The sequence below is a fragment of the Neophocaena asiaeorientalis genome, unplaced genomic scaffold (assembly GCF_003031525.2).
Source record: "Neophocaena asiaeorientalis asiaeorientalis breed wild unplaced genomic scaffold, Neophocaena_asiaeorientalis_V1.1 scaffold205, whole genome shotgun sequence".
Lineage (NCBI taxonomy): Eukaryota > Metazoa > Chordata > Mammalia > Artiodactyla > Phocoenidae > Neophocaena > Neophocaena asiaeorientalis.
The window spans coordinates 3,645,132-3,660,883 of NW_020174369.1; the positions used below are offsets into that span (position 1 = coordinate 3,645,132).

General features: G+C 39.6%; 1 long non-coding RNA gene across 1 annotated transcript in view; it reads right to left on the minus strand.

Annotated features, from left to right (window-relative positions):
- The window catches only part of LOC112407064 (uncharacterized), a 141,416-nt gene that overhangs the window by 29,228 nt on the left and 96,436 nt on the right, over positions 1–15,752 (minus strand). Inside the window, exon 5 of the long non-coding RNA XR_003004661.1 lies at positions 3,776–4,016. This is a non-coding gene — a long non-coding RNA (uncharacterized LOC112407064). The remainder of the gene's footprint in view (positions 1–3,775; positions 4,017–15,752) is intronic.

Genomic DNA, 15,752 nt, shown 5'->3' on the forward strand with positions numbered 1-15,752 from the left:
CCCACGTCCCCTGCATCGGCAGGCGGACTCCCAACCACTGCGCCACCAGGGAAGCCCTCCTCATATGTTTTTTAAAAAAGGAAAATCGTTATCCTCGATGGTTGTGAAAAGTAAATGACATAATATATATAACTGTGCCTAGTTTAATGCCTTGGAATTGACACGTTTCTCAAAGAATGAGACTTTCCTTCCTTCTTCCTTCCAGCCTCCTAGGTCTCCTAGGGGAGAAAGTACAAGAGCCAGCTCAGAAAAAGCATGGGCTTTGGAGTCAGACAGATTTTATTTCAAATCCTGGCTCTGCCATTTATTAGCTATCTGGCTTTGATAAATTACTTCAGCTTGCTCACTGGCAAATATTTACTGGGCACCTACTATGTGCCAAGTGCTGTTCTGCCTGCTGAGGATACAGGAATGAATTAGAAAGACATACTCCCTGCTCTTTAAAGCTTATATTCTAGTTTGCTTATTTATTAAGACTAATAATACATTACATTCTATTATTACCGTAAGGATTAAACAAAACAATTCATGTAGAATACATGTGAATAGCAGATGCTCTCTAAATGTGACTTCTCGTCCCCCCTTCCCTTTCTTAGGCTCTACTGGATGCTGGAAAAAGTATTGGCTTGGCTGTTAGAATGCTGGCATTCTAATCCTAGCCCTGCAGTTGACTAGTTAGGTGTGTGATCTTAGGCAAAGACTTTAACCTTTCTGGGTCTCAATTCCTCCTCTATAAAATAAGAGGGTTGTTTGAAATAATTTTTAAGACTCCTTTTGTTTGGTTGAGATTCTGTATTTCTCAAAAGCAATCATTCACCTTGATATATTGTGGCAGAATGGGTATATTAGACTATGTGATGATTTAAAGACAAATTTATAACTAACATTCATCAGGGACTCACTAGGTCCAAGCATTGTGCTGTATCCCTGTTTTCTGCTTTAATCCCATGACAACTGTATAAGGCAGGTATTACAATCTTCAGTTTATATGAGGAAATGGAACCTCAGAGAAGTACATTTGGTCAAAGTCACTCAGCGAGTCAGAGGCAAAAGTGCCATTGATACCCACACCTGTCTGACTCGAAAAGCCATTAGCTTTGTCCTTTACTGCTACTGTGTGGCCACTGAGAACTTGTTATAAGACTAATTGAACAGAGTTAGTGACTCTATAAATGAATCAGGATGTCATGTCGGGAACGAGTGCCTCCTGCATGGTTCATCCACGGGAAGACACAGATATAAGTCTGGGCCCCTTCTGCATCCCGGGTCCTATTCCTGGCTTCCCCTACAGCTGCCTCTCCCTGCCTCCATCTCTGCGGATGGGTCCATGTGATTGCTGGGAAACCAAACATTATTGTTCAGGAATGATATTTTTCAAATTGGACATCTGCTGCTTATTTGGCTGGGAGTTTGGCAAGTGTTTCAGTTTGTTGTGGTGGTCAGACCTAGAGGAAATAATTAGGTAGTCATGGCAACCAGCATCCCAGGAACACCACAGTGACGCCAAGGAGAGAGCACTGAATGTAGGGTCCAGATGTCCGCTCTGCCATGAATGCTCTGGCCTCAGGTTCCTCAGCAGGGCGTCTGGAACTTCAGTCCTAAAAGTCTTTCAATAGGAGGATGAAATATTTAATTCCATACGGAAAGAGATAGGTCCTGAGATCCAAAGAGCACCTGGACAGGTGGTTCAAAATTCATACGAAGCTGAGAAAGACTAAGGAGGGGTGCAAAAATGCATCTGTGAAGCATCCACTATGTCCCAGGAACTGTGCTATATGTGTTGTACCATCGCCTCAGTTCATCCTCATGATATCCTTTGGACAGAGGAAGAAACTGAGGCTTAGAGAGGTGACATGACTTGCCTAAGATCACACAGCTAGATAGTAAAGGAATCAGAATTTGAACCCTGGTCTAGCTGATCCTAAAGCTTTGCTACAACACCTATACTTACCAGTGATCAGAACCTTTCCTAAGATCGCTTCTGCTAGAAGTGGAACAGGGGCTGAGTGGAAGGTAAGATGGCATCAGTCCTGAAGGCCATGTCACTTGATATTCTCTCCCCTATGTTGCCCAACTTGGTGGGATTCTGCCCTCTGGCGTAGACCTAAACCATTTTAGCATAGGCTGAACATTTTCTCACCCCAATTATTTTAAATCCATGTTCTCTCAACAGTATTTCTGTTGTGCCCTAGGCAGTTTGCAGTTGAGTCTGAGCCCAACTCTCTCTCTTTCTTTGCCTTATAGAAAAAAAAAATGACAGAATGTGCAAGATGCTCTCCAATTCCTGAATCATGGATCACCCCTCTGACTCAGAAGTTGGATTGCTTGTTACCTTATACATCTTTGAAAATTCCTGTTTCCCTTACCAGGTTCAGAAAAATCCCACTCTTCAGTGATTTTTCTTCCTTTTTCCAGCTTCCTCTAATTTTTTTAGAGTCTCATGATATTATTATATACCCTTTACTTGGTGAGGGAAGGTTATCTGGCACTCATGCCTCGTAGGCTCGAGGAACAGATGAAAATTCTGCTATTCCTGAAAAGTGGAATCAGAGGACCTGCCTTTGAGTCCCCTTTCTGCCACCAACTAGCCCGTAACTCTGAAGAAGTCAGTGGACATTTTTCCATGTGCCAAATGAGAAGTCAGACAAACTCCAACTGAAGGTGTCTTTCAGTGCTAAGATGTGGTAATACAAGTCATCCTTCTAGTAAACAAAATTTCAATTCCCACTTGAAAGTTAAGATTGTTCAACCTGCTCCTCACTTCAGAATGGACAGGGTTACCTTTAAGACGGATGCAAATTCAATCTCCTCACCTTGAGCTTTGGATTTTTCTACTTCACATTCTCTCTGGGTTCTGAGGGGGTAATCTATGAGTTTATAAGAGAGCTGTCTTTCTCTCTCCTGATGGGTAGAACACTGAATGAAGGGCAAATAGAGATGGTGGTGGTGCCAGGGAAGGAAGTAAACAAGTTAAATGATACCTTCAAAGAATTGAAGGCAAGGGTTGCCTGGGTCAGGCTGTCCTCACTATTACCATATTTCACTGTGCTTTGGCCACAGTGGATGATGGTGTAATAGAAAGGGCATAGCCTGTGGATCTGGTTCTGTCACTCACACCATCTATAAAAATTAACTTGAAATGAATCAAACACCTAAATATAAGGGCTAAAATGATAAAACTCTTATACGAAAGCATAGGTGTAAATCTTTGTGATCTTGAATTAAGCAACTGTTTCTTAGATATGACACCAACACTACAAGCAACAAAAGAAAAAAAATGGATAACTTGGACTTCATCAGAATCAAAATCTTTGGTGCTTCGAAGGACACCATCCGGAAAGGGAAAAGACAACCCACAGAATGGGAGAAAATATTTACAAATTATGTATCTGATAAGACAAATATCTTGAAAATATAAAGAACTTTTACATCTCAATAAAAAAAGACAAACAACCCAATTAAAAATGGACAAATGATCTGAATACATATTCCTCTAAGTAGTCCCCCCTTATCCATTGGGAATAAGTTCCAAGACCCACAGTGGATGCCTGAAATCGCAGATGGTACTGAACCCTATATATACTATGTTTTTTCCTACACATGTATAGCTATGATAAAGTTTAATTTATAAATTAGGCACAGTAAGAAATTAACAACATTAATTAATAATAAAATAGAACAATTATAAGAATATACTGTAATAAAATTTATGTGAATGTGGTCTCTCTCTCTCTCTCTCTCTGGCTCCCCCTAAAAATTATTATACTGTACTCACCCTTCTTCTTCCTGTGATGATGAGAGATGATAAAATGTCTACATGATGAGATGAAGTGAGGTGAATGATATAGGCATCCTGACGTAGTGTTATGCTCCTGTTGACCTTCTGATGATACATCAGAAGGAGAATCATTGGCTTCAGGTGGTCCTGGATCGTTGAGCCATGATGATGTTGATGCTTGGATGTCAGGAGCAGACGACATGGAAGCTTGCGGGGTCCTGGGTGAGACGGAATGGGACTGCAGGAGATTTCATCATGTTACTCAGAACAATGCACAATTTAAAATTTATGAATTGCTTATTTCTGGAATTGTCCATTTAATACTTTCAGATCATGGTTGACTGTCGGTAACAGAAACCGCAGAAAGTGAAAATGAGGATAAGAGGGGACTACCATACAAATGGCCAATGAGCACATGAAAAAATGCTCAACATCCTTGGCAATCAAGGAAATGCTAATAAAAAGAACAAGGACAGAATTATTATTAGGGCAGTCAAAATACTATTTATAATACTATAAGGATAGATATATATCATTACACATTTGTCTAAACTCAGAGACTATACAACACCAAGAATGAATTGTAATGTAAACTGGACTTTGGGTGATTATTGTGTCAATATAGGTTCATTAATTGTAACAAATGTACCATTCTGGCGGAGGAGGCTAATAATAGCAGATGTTATACATGCACAGGGGCAGGTATTACATGGGAAATTATACGTTCCTCTCAATTTTGAGAACATAAAACTGCTCTAAAAATAAAGTCCTTAAAAAATTAAAATAAATAAATAGAAATAATAAAAAGTGTTGGGGAAGATGTGGAGAAATTAGAATCCTTATACGCTGCTGGTGGGAATGTAAAATGGTGCAGCCACTTTGGAAACCAGTCTGGCAGCTTCTTAAAAGGTTAAATGTAGAGTAACCATATGATCCAGAAATGCCTCTCCTAGGTATACACCCAAGAGAAATGAAAATATATGTCCACTTGTATATGAATGTCCTTGTACACAAATGTTCATAGTAGCAATTTTCATAATGGCCAAAAAGTGGAACTCAATGTCCATCAACTGCTGATGGGATATATAAAATGTAGTATATCCATACAATGGGGTATTATCTGGCAATATAAAGAAATGAAGGGCTGATAGATTCTACAAGATGGCTGAACCTAGAAAACATGATGCTAAGTGAAAGAAACCAGTCACAAAAGACTACATATTGTATGATTCCATTTATATAAAATATCCACAACAGGAAAATCTATAGTGACAGAAAGTAGATTAGTGGTTGCTTAGGGCTGGGGGAAGAGAGATACAGGAACAGGGGGTGATAGCTAAAGAGTATGGAATTTCTTGTTGGGGTGATGAAATGTTCTAAAATCGATTGTGGTGATGGTTGCACAACTCTATGAACTACAAACTATTGCATTACACACTTTAAATACGTGAATTGTATGGCATGTTAATTATATCTCGGTAAAGTTGTTACTCAAAAGAGTAATGACCTAGGTTGGAGTTGTTGGTGGAGAGTAAGTGAGGGAATAGGGGAAACAAAGTTGATTGGCTAGGATTTGATCATGTTGAGGCTGGTTAATAGGTACATGCAGGTTCATTATATTATTTTCCCTACTTTACTATATGTATAAAATTTTCTATAATAAAAATAAATTTAAATAAGTAAATAAAACAGCAAGACATAATAGGCTGGCAATAAATGCAACTATTACTATTATTATATATCCTAGAGCCAAGCACTGAATTTAAGAATTTAAGCATATACTCCTAAATAACCCATTATACCTCTCACAGCTTTCCTTTAACTTGCTTAAACTCCTTTAGCAGGAGTTAGCTCTTTTCACCATGGCCCCAGAGGAGCAGGACAACAACTGGTCACAGACATGAAGACAGCATGTAACCCCTGATTTGCCCCCTTCTTTATCTCCCCATGGCTAATCAGTCACCTGCTCTTGCCAATTTTCCTTCCAAATGACTCTTATCTTCAGCCACTCTTGTTACCCATGCCACCTACCTAGACCAAGCCCTTGGCAAATTCTATCTAGGCTACAGCAACAACTCAGCTTCTCTCACAGACTTTCATCATTCCCTCTCCTGAGTCTAGTGCCCATCTCTCCTACACACCACCAGCAGACTCTTCCCATGAATGTCCTTACTTATTCCTTTCCCCTGCTCAAAGATTAACAGGCTCTGCATTGCTTATGGCATAAACTCTTAATTTTTCTATCTGGATTCCTAACATCTGATGCCATCCTGTGAATCCAAACTTATCTCTATTTCAAAATTTGTCCCTATTGCTTTGATTTAGCACTTCCACCCACTGTGTCCTTTCAGGCATCCATGTGCTTCAAGGGAGGTAAATCTGAAATAGTCTTATCCAATCATGTTATTCCATTTTTCTTCCCAGTGACTGGTTTGGGAATGAGCATGTGATGAAATTCTGAGCAGTAATCCAGGAGAGGAGGTCTTTTGGGGAAAGTACATCTTGGGGGAAAAAAAGTATTACTCATAAAAAGACATGGAGGAAGAGACAGGCCCTTTCCATCTGCCTCCAGCCCTAGACATCTAGGCATTGAGGAACAAAATGTGATGCCTGGAATTGCTGCAGCCCTCTTGTGACCATGAAGAGAAGGCCAAGAGAATGAGAGATGCTGTTGAGCTGGAGACATAAACCCACTGAGCTGCTGAATTAAACCAAACCTGGAACTGAGCTACTTCTGCACATCTTATTACATGAAATAATAGATGTCCTTACGATGCAACGCAGTTTTACTTCAAATCCTAAATCTTCATGAACCATCTCAATATAGAGTCTCCCTGACTCTGGTTTAGGAGACAGCAAGACTCTGATTTCTAAGCCTCTTCCTGTGACTTACTAGCTCCTTGAATTTGGCAAGTTACTCACTTTTTCTAGTCCAGTGCTTCTCATATGTTAGCCTGCATCAGAATCACCAGGGGGGCCTGTTAAAACACAGATTCCTGAACACGACCCTCAGGGATTTATTTTCAGGAGGTTTGTGAAGGAGCTGGAGAATTTACATTTCTAACAAGTTCCCAGGTAATGCTGTGGCTCAGAGGACCACACTTTGAGTAAGAGTGTCCTAGGCCTAAGTTTCTTTGTCCACAAAACAGACATGAGAGCATTCCCTAGTAGGTTTTATGAGGATTAAACATGATAATACAGATACAGTGCTTGGCCCAGTGTCTGGCACAGAAGTAGAGCTCAGAGATGATAGTTATTAATGTTAACTTGGGAAAATATTAATCCTGCAGCTGAGGGCTCAGTTTGTGCCAATTCCAGGCTCAGAATCATTTCTCTGGAGTTCTGGAGCCTTACATAGCAGGCTTTCCCAGACAAAAGAGCCAAAAGAAACCTGTTGACTGGGGATATTAACTAGGTGGCTGTGGGAGAATGACATGAGTGATTTGCTGGAATGATTAGAAATCATCCGAAGTATGGCTAGGTTGAGAAGGAGTGGGGAGGAAGAATGGCCTTCACTTATCTGACTCCCATTAAAATGGTTTGTAGTGTGTCCCAGCTTTATCCAAATGATTAAAGAGGTGAGACCTTGAAGAGGGGTGGGGGAGGGAACCAGACTGGTCTCTGGTTTTCAAAGAGAGAAGGCAATAAAAGATTAGTTATTAAATAATTGAAGTTCAGGAAATGATCCAATGTCTTGGGAGTGTTCAATCTCAGAAGACGAGAAGCTTCTAACCTTGTAGAGTCAAAGAAAATTCACAGAGACACACACTACCTCAGGCATGCCATTCTCCTGCAGTTTCCCAGGGTAAGGAAAAATTAAGAAGACTGAGAAATCTGGATTAAAAAGAAATTTTCCATGAATTCTTTTCCTAAAATTTCCAATAGATCTTACTTTGTTTTACTTCCCAGCAGTAAAGAAAGGTTTCTATCGCTGTTGTTGCTGGTATGTGGCATAAACACAGCCACTTATTGAGTCCTTAACATGTGCCAACATGATGCTAACATTTACCTGCATTATTTCATTTAATGTCATTTAAATGTCATTTAAAGTCATCTTCTGACTTTGCTGTGAATTTTCATGTATGTACGAACCCTAGAGAGCCAGAATGACTATGTCAGAGATCTTTCTTCTTTTTTGTCCCTATTTCCTTTTAATGAGTCCTCACCACCTACAACTTGCAAAAGGTCAGACATTACTATCTCGATATTAGAGATGAGGAAGTTGAGTCAACAGAAATGTTAAAAGCATTTTCTACCACACAACCACACGGCTTTAGTCAGTGTTCTTTCTGATTTTAAAGCCCGCACTCTTTATAAGTCTTTACCTTGAGTTGGCCTGAGATCTGATCTTGAGAAGAGTCAGAATATGTCCACAATCAGCTTGAAATCAGACTGATCTCAAGCAAATTGTTTATCTTCTCTGGTGTCTGTTTCCTCTTTTGTAAAATGGAATTTCTGTTAAGGTTGGAGGTAACATGTGTAAAGTGCTGGCTACTGTGCCTATAGCAAAAGACATCAATAAAAGCAGGTTTTATATATATATGTATATATATACACATATATATGAATACATACATATACATACATATATACATAAACTTATAAAAGTGTTACAGTGTTAGCTCTTATGCTTAGATTTGATCCATTTTGGGTTAACTTTTTTTTTTTTGAGTTAATTTTTGTATATGGTTTAAGATAAGGATCCAACTTTTTTTTTTTTTTTCCACATGAATATCCAGTTTTTTCAAATACCATTTTGTTGAAAAACTATCCTTTCCCCTATTGAATGGTTTGGCATGCTGGCTGAAAATCATTTTACTATATGTGTGAGGGTTTATTTCTGGGTTCTAATTTTGTTCCATTGGTCTATGTATCTATCTTTATGCCAATACCTCACTGTTTTGATTACCAAAGCTTTTCAATAAGTTTTGAAATGAGGAAGTGTGAAACCTCTAACTTTGTTCTTCTTTTTCAAGATTATTTTGGCTATTCTGGGTCCCTTGAGATTTCACATAAATTTTGGAATGTGCTTTTCTATTTCTGAAAAAACAATCATTGGGATTTTAACAGGAATTGCATTGAATCTATAGATAGCTTTGGGTCATATTAACATCTTAACAATATTAAGTCTTCCTGTCTGTGAACACAGGATGTCTTTTCATTATTTGTGTCTTTAATTTCTTTCAGCAACATTTTGTAATTTTCAGTGTACAGGTCATTTGCTGCCTTGATTAAGTTTACTCCTAAGTATTTTATTCTTTTTGATGCTATTGTTTTCTTAATTTCCTTTTCAGATTGTTCATTGTTACTATATAGAAATGTAACTAATATTTTGTATGTTGATTTTTTTTAACGTTTTATTTTATATTGGAGTATAGCTGATTAACAATGTTGCGATAGTTTCAGGTGCACAGCAAAGTGACTCAGCCATACATATACATATATCCATTTTCCCCCAGTGCATGTAGATTTTGAATTTTTCAACTTTGCAAATTTATTTCCTAGTTCTAACAGTTTTTGTGGAATCTTTAGATTTTGTACATATAAGATCATGTCATCTTTGAACAGAGACAGTTTTACATTTTCCTTTCCAATCTGGTTGCCTTTTATTTCTTTTTCTTGCCTAATTACTCTGGCGAGGACCTCCACTATTATGTTGAATAAAAGCGGCAAAACCAGAGCCTGTCCTGCTCTTAGAGGAAAAGCATTTAGTCTTCCACCATTATTATGTTAACTATACATTTTTTCAGATATGGTCTTTATTATGTTAAGGTAGTTCCCTTCTATTCCTAGTTTTTTGAGTACAGATTTACATTTTTTAAAGACACTTTTGCTACTCAGTGGAGAATGGGCTGGTTGGGGATGAGCTGATAGCAAGGAGACCCTTTTGGAAGCTGTCATACTAGGGTTTTGTTTTGGTTTTGGCCACACTGCGTGGTTTGCGGGATCTTGGTTCCCAGACCAGGGAATGAACCCGGGCCGTGGCAGTGAAAGTGCCGAGGCCCAACCACTGGACCACTAGGGAATTTCCTGTTATACTAGTTTAAGCAATAAGTAATGTCATCCTGAATTCAGAAATTATCAGAAAGAATGAAGAGGAGAGAACGGTTATAAGAAACTTTTAGGAAATAATGTTAGTAGATCTTAGTGATTGATTTGATGTGCTAGAAAGGTCAAAGATGCTTTCCAGTTTTCTGACTTGGGAAACTGGATAAAGAAGAACCCCTTGAGGAATAATTTTGTGAGGAAAGATGATGAATTAGTTGAAGATGAGGCACTCAGGGACAAGAAGTTAGACGGAAGGGTCAGAAGCTTGACAAGAAAGGCACAAACTGGAGAAGTTTTGATGTATTTCCGTCCAGGTGGTAATCAAAACCATGTGTATGTATGAACAAGGTTTACACAAACAAATTCTTGGAGAGGCCAGGCAGGGAACAGCCATAGTGAATGGACCTGATGCTATACTCTAAGGGGCCACAGGGCCTGGGGCAAATGACCATGCATGTCCTGTCCAAAGACTTTCCAATGTAATCAGCCAAGCAGAGACTGCTGGCTTGCGCGCAGGTCTTCTTCCACCCCATTGTTCTCCCTCATAGACCTAACAGAATAGGTTCCATCATCTTAATGGAATTTCAGGGAGCGTGACCAACCAATGGGGAGGTAATTAGAGTCCAGAGACACCCCTCGCCTTCCCCCTTGACATCATTCCACAGAGGCAGATGTGGCTCCAGCTGCAATTGGCTCTGTTTTTAGCAGCATTACTCAGAGCAGTGGCTGCCGGGAGCTCAAATTTGAGAGCCTGGGGGTCTTTAATATGAGAAAGCCAAGAGATCTCAAGGCCGAGGCCAGCAGACCTGCCTCCTGTTTCAGGGTCTGGAAGCACAGTTCTTCAAAACGTCAAAGTATTAATGACCTGCTGAAGGCTTGGCTTCCGGTGCATGGGATATGTGGAAAGAAACGGTTATTTTTGTTGTTGTTTTTATACATAAACAACACAATCTGACTTTTCAACACTACAGATAGGTCTGGGCAGCCAGGATGGAAGACCCCCCACCGGGGTGACTTTCTGTAGCCAGTTCTTACATGAGCCTGAAGCTCCAAGGGGATTTGGGCCTGAGCAGACAGAGGTCAGCATCTCTGTTCCTGTTTTTCCTATGAATGGCAGGCCAACTAGGGCAGGAGATTGAGATAATTGGCCTACATTGTTGAGGCTGATTTTTGAAATGCTATATTGAACAAACTTAGCAAGTCTGTGATTTTTGCCTCTTTGATGGCTATGCGGACCAGGGAGATTTTAGGAAGCTCTTTCCAGTGATAGAAATAATTAGCTCCATTAAGCAACTAGCAAGCAAATACACTCATCTTTAAAATCCTAGCTCAGATGTCACCTTCTGCATCCAAACCTTTGCCCATATCATTCCTTTGGGGCCCCATAACATTTACTTCTGTTTTGAGCCTAACTAGACCATACTTTGGGCTTCTCAAAGGCAAAGAGAATCGTATTCTAATTCTTCATGTATCTGCTCCAGGGACAAATGAGAGGTGCCTCATACACATTGTGTTTGAATGAATTAATGTATGGCTTTACTGTTTCATTAAGGCATTGTTCCTTCCCTCACAGTGCCTACTTCCTGTGGCTCCCACATAACTTTTATTTCTTTTAGCGATTGTATTAGTTTCCTAGAGCTGCCATAACAAAGCACTACAAAGTGGGTGCCCTAAACAACAGAAATGTATTGTCTCACTGTTCTGGAGGCTAGAAGTCCAATATCAAGGTGTCACAGTATCAGTTCCTTCTGAGGGCTGTAAGGGAGATTCTGTTCCATGCTTCCCTCTTCGCTCCTAGTGGTTTGCTGGAAATTTGAGGTGTTCTTGCTTTGTAGATACATTGCCCCAATCTCTGTCATGTTCACATAGCATTCTCCCTGTGTGCACATCTAAACTTCCCCTTTAATAAGGACCCCAGTCATATTGGATCCAGGGCCTACTCTACTCTAATATGAACCTCATCTTAATTAATTTCATCTACACTGACCCTGTTTCCAAGTAAGGCCATATTCTGAAGTTCTGGAGGTTAGAATTTCAAATTATGAATTTAAGGAAGACACAATTCAACTCCTAACATGTTTTAAACCTAGCAATTTTCACAGCATTCTCCACTCTCATAGCTTTTTCCAGGTCAGGGATTATGTCCCGTTCTTCTCGCAAGGCTGAGGTGTATTAGAAGGAGCCCTCTGTAGAACAAGTCACTCCTACTTCCTGGCCTTGGCTTCCTCGTATGTAAACTGCAAAATTAGAATAAATATTCCTTCAGGTGACTCCCAGCTCTGAGATTCTTGGATTTCTCTTTTACTTACTAGCCTCAGGGCATGCTGTCTTTTCTAGGCATTCTTCCCTCATCATTAAGTAGCAGCAGACCTCACCATCAGTATGTGACTGTTACCGATCAATGGCACTTCTCATTTTTTTATTCAATAATTTCCATAATCTTCTATAGTTTGTTAATCTACATTTTTTGCTGGGTGTGATGGTATACTCACAATGTAATTTTTAATAACCTTAAAGAAGATGTTATCCATACAGTCCGAAAGTAGTTCACACTCAGTTGTCCGAATGATGATCTAGCCTTCTCTGAATTCCTGTTGCATTAATGAACAACTAGGTCTGGTATCTGCCTGGTAACCTTGCAACCCAGACACCTATTGTTCACCTCTATCAGCCAGTTCTTTCCTTTATGCACATTTCTCTAGCCACATTATATGTGTATGTCTCTGTTCATCTCTGTATGTATCATCATTTTTAATATCCATTCCTACCTTTATGCCTTTGTTTTAGACATTCTTTACTCCTCACATATGGCCTTTTCCCACCATCTCCTAATCATCAGTCAAGATCCTACTGAAATTCCACCTCTTCCATGAAGCCTTCTTTTACCTCCCTAGGCCAAAGAACTCGCTCCATTCTCTGAGCTGCCATTGTACTACATGCGTATTTTCTTTCACATTTAATCACTTTCTACTTTGTACCTGCAGAGGATCCAGCCTCACCCTTTTCAGCTCCAACTCGAGTAAATCAATTGAACTTTCAAGTCTCGGTTTAACCATCTGCCAAGTGAGAACCATCATGCCCAACATTTAGAGTAGTTATGAGAATTATTTAATACAATAAATGCGAAAGTACTAGAACACAGTAGGTGCACAATAAATGTTAGTTCCCTCTTTGTCATCAGCCGTGTCAGGTTGGTGCATTTGTTCATTTCTGTACCCCCCCATCACCTTCTAGAACAGAACCTGGTATTTGCTGGATGCTTAATAAAAGATGGATACATGGATTGATGGATGGATGGTAAATTGAAGAACTTGTGAGAAAAGTTGAGAATACTCAATTTGGGCTACTACTTTTATATCAGCAATGCTGGAGTTGAGTCTTCATGGTCCAAAACTAAGCAAAGAAAAATATTTCTGGTCCCCTACATACAGTCCCTCACCCCATGACCCAGCCCCAAACTCACACATTATTTATTTATTCACTCCTATTCAGACACTCAAAATGCTAAAGCTGCCTCTTGGCTGCTATATTCAAGCCTGCCTTTCTCTCTGGACTTGACTTGTTCTATGTATTCATTCTCGTTTCTCTCTTTTTGTCCATCAAAGTTTACATGCTCCCTGTACTAATCACTTAGGATTCCAACTGTCACAAAAAAAAAGTCTTTAATTAGTAGCAGGAAGGGCTTAATGGTATGGTAGCCATCCTCCAAAATGGCCCTGAATGAGCTTCACTTTATGATATCCATGCCCTAGTGTAGTACACTCTCATGTTGAATAAGGATGACTTGGGTGATCCTTAAAATATTGAGAAAGTGACTGTGTGTGATGTCCAAGGCGAGGTCATAAAACACATTGCTGCTTCTGCCTTAGGCTCTGGGATTGCTCACACTGGGGGAAGCCAGCCACCATGTTGTGAGGACACTCAAGCAGCCCTAAGAATAGACTCGTGGAAAAAAACTGAGGCTTCCTGCCAACAGTCAGCACCAACTTCACAGTTACATGAGAGACCCACCTTGAAAGTGGATCTCCTAGCCCCAGTCAACACTTCAGATGACTTTAGCCTAGACCGACATCTGATTCAATCTCATTACAGTCTTAATGTTTGCACCACCAGCCAAGTCACTCCCCAGTTCCTGACCCACGAAAACCATGAGAGATAATAAATACGTATTTTTGATTTAGGCCACTATATTTGGAGGGGATTTTTTTGTGTAGCAATAGATAACTAAGACATTGGGTTACCCAAGAGCAATTGATTCCTTATACCCGAAGACTAAGAGTACAATTCCTGCATTCCAGGAGGTACAAGTCCAGTGAGAGAGAGATTGGGAGCAGAGGGAACTATCTTGAGTTCCTACAAATTAAAAGCAGGCAATACTTCAGTTACTTTGTAAAACTTCATGAGAGTATCTACAAAAGGTGAATATGTACAAATCCTAACATGCAGAAATTCCATTCACAGATACGTACTCAACAGAAATGCATTCACTAAAGACACATGCAAGAATTTTTAAAGCAGTGTTATTGATGATAGCCCAAACTCAGGAACCACCCAGATGCCTGTCAACAGTAGAATGGATCGGTGAATTGTAGTATATTCACTGGAACACTGTGCAGTAACAAGAGTGATCAAGCAAAGCCACAATCACACACAGTATGGATACACGTCTCATTGTGTAGCGTAAAAAAAGCCAGACATAGTAACATCTATCTGTGATTCCAGTTGTATAAAGTATAAAAAAGGCAAAATTAATCTGTAATGTAAGGTAGTAGTTACTTTCAGAGAGAGTAATAAGGGGGCTGCCAGGGTGCTCGTGATGTTCTGGTTCTTGACCTCAGTGCTAATAACATGGGGCAGATTCCCCATTTGGAAAAATCAGTGAGCTATACACTTATGATTTATGTACTTTTCTGTATGTGTGTTTACTTCAATAAACAATGTACTTTTCAAAAAGGACTTAATTTTTAAAAACAAATAAGTGTATCTGAGAGCAGTACAAATTTAAAAAGATCTTGCTTTATATTAAGGAGGGAGATGGGAAATTCCTGGTCTGCCATTAACTTGCACTGGGCCTCAGTTGCCTAACCATAATAAAATAACTATTAATATTCATTTTGTATCAACTATACCTAAAGTATTATATCAAAAAGCAAATAAGTATGACACTGTAATTAATTATAAAACAATATTGCAGGACAGATGATATTACACTCATTTTATAAATATGGAAACAGAAGTCAAGAGAAATTGAGAAACTTGCCCAGAATTACACTGTGTATCAATGACATGGGTTGCATTTGAACCTAGATCTCTGGCTCCCGAGACTGCTTTTTTCACCAACGCCATGTGCCTACTGAAAAGAGGGAAGTAACTAGGGGTGACTTCTCTTCCTCCAGTACAAGATTAGGATCTATGCAAGTGTAAATCTATATTGCATGTGGATGTAGGTTTGTACACACACACAAACACACCCCCCTATGTGTGTGGGGGTGTATGTGATTGTTCATGTACTGAGTTATGTGGCCAAGACTCTGTCTGCCCAGTGCCAAGATCTAGACAGAAATTGAAAAATGTGAAGATTCACAGGGATGATTCCAAACATTTGATTTTTAGCATTGAATAATTCAAGCAACTGACTAGACCCTCCCTCTGCTGTTCATCCAGATATTTACTCAGTACAGACACTGACTCAGGTTCAGTGACCTCATGGGTGAACTGATCTGTACAACCCTCCTTTGGTATCTGCAGGGGATTGGTTCCAGGACCGCCAACCCCAGCACTAAAACCCACGATGCTCAAGTTCCTCATGTAAAATGGTATAGTATTTGCATATAACACATGCACATCCTCTTGAATCCTTTAAATCATCTCTAGATTACCTATAATACCTAATAAAATATAAATGCTATGTGAGTAGTTGCCTGCA